Below are 2,075 nucleotides of genomic sequence, written 5' to 3' on the forward strand. Positions count from 1 at the left end.
CGACAACGAAGGCTTTCGGTGGCGTATCGTGTTTCCACGATTTAACACAGAGTTGACACTTCTTTCTAGTTAATTATTTTATGTCTCTATCTACTAAAGTAAGTGGTATCCAAGAAGCCCCACACATTCGTAGCAAAATAAGCGGCACAACTACCTCACCAATACCAACTGCATTCATGCTGATGAAATTGCAACAAATGCAATTTCATCATGATGAATCCAATAACAAAATTGGCAATTCATTTCTTAGAAATTATGAATTGTTCATTTCATTCGGATAATTAAAAAAATCCAATCGTTCGCCATCCTAGAATTCCTGCGTAAATATTTACCTACCAACGGTCTTGGTGCTAAACAACTTGCATCAAGGGTAGATTTGGACCAGTAGTGCATATTGTTAAGATTCGCAGCTTCGTTCGGTGCTATATGAAAAGTGACCCAAACGACATAAATTTTATAATATAATAACAAATAACACAAACAACAGGAAAAACACGAAAACAAGTGAAATCAAGGACGAACGTGGATTAATAACTAAATAGCTTTACATGAATTAAACTCCTAGTTTTCGGCCATACAAAATTCGGCCGTTTTCTGTTAAAAGCAGTATGGCGGCACAAAATTTCTGGAAATTTTAATAAAATTATTGATTGTCGGACTTTCGGACATTTTAATCTGAGAACTATTTACGTATAATTAACCAAGAAAATCGTAAAAATTGTATGGATTGATGATAATGTTACATAAACGTGTTTAAATAATTATGACGTCATTTTTTTAAGAAATCTCCCGAAATTCGGATGCATGAAAACTGAACTTAAACGTTTTGATATTTTGACGTAATCAATATACCTCTTTTTGTTTCCTAGCCTACTACTATAATTTTTAGACCATATAATCCTGAGCGGCAGCCTAACCTGCCTAACATGATTTGTTCTCTTAATATATCCGGTTAGAGAGAAGATAGAAAGTTGCGGTTTGCGCTGATATTTTGGAAATTTTGTGCTCTATTTAACTGTGCAAAGAGAAATATAGCCTCCTATTTAATTTTTTACGCAAAAGCGCCATATCTGTTATGATGTCAAATAGCGCCCTCTAGCTACCACGAAAAAAATTGTGGAAACAAAATTTATACCGGAGATCATTAAGGAAGAAAAGCTTTTTTAAACGAGCCCTAGTTTGTTTAAATTGGGTAATCTAAACCGGAGTTATCCATATTTTAATAAAGCAAATTTAACCTTCCCCCACCACTTCATTTTATGAGATAGAGCAAAATACTCTATATCAAAAAAATTACAAATTTCTCGGAGATTACAATAGTAATATTTAAAATACCTGTTCACCTGCATATTTTTGAGAAAAATCTTTTCTGATTGGCTATTAGAGAAACGCCCCCTAGCGGGCATTTTTCGAACTTGAAAATAATTTTCAGATTTTCTCTTGGTCGATTTACTTATTAATTTTTTTCCCCAAAGTTATACGATAAGTAGTTTCTGAGATACAGCCGGCGTCCATTCTTAGTTGGCCGTAGTACAGACCATCTAAAGTAAATACCTAATATAGCTTGGATTTCAGAACAGTTCTTGTATTTTTAATAATTTTTTTTAGGAAGGGCTGAAAAAAATATATTTTTGATTTATTTTTTAATATCTCTGAAACTATCGAAATATATTTATTCATATCTTAGGGTTATCAAAGTAAAACCTCTGAAGGCGGCAGTGTTGCCAGATGTAACATAATTATCAAATTGTAACATAATTTTGGAACAAAATTTTCCCCAAAAATCTGTACCATAATCGATAATTGTAACAAATTTGGTAACCTGCCATAATTAATGTTTTATCAATCATGAACTATATTTTTTGATAAATAAATTAACTTTAAGGTAGTTAATGCAAAATGACTCAAATGGTTTTAAAGTTTAAAAGAATGGCATGGTCTAGAGCACTAAATATTCGCGACGAATCAAGTAATTCCGATTTAAAAATACGGACAGAAGAGAAACCAGACCACGATATCATAAAACTGACTGAGAAAATACGTTTCAAACCTATTAAAAATAAGTTAAACCCACA

Source organism: Sitophilus oryzae, unplaced genomic scaffold (genome assembly GCF_002938485.1).
Source record: "Sitophilus oryzae breed Bouriz unplaced genomic scaffold, Soryzae_2.0 scaffold_1548_pilon_pilon, whole genome shotgun sequence".
In the NCBI taxonomy this organism is placed as follows: Eukaryota; Metazoa; Arthropoda; class Insecta; order Coleoptera; family Curculionidae; genus Sitophilus; species Sitophilus oryzae.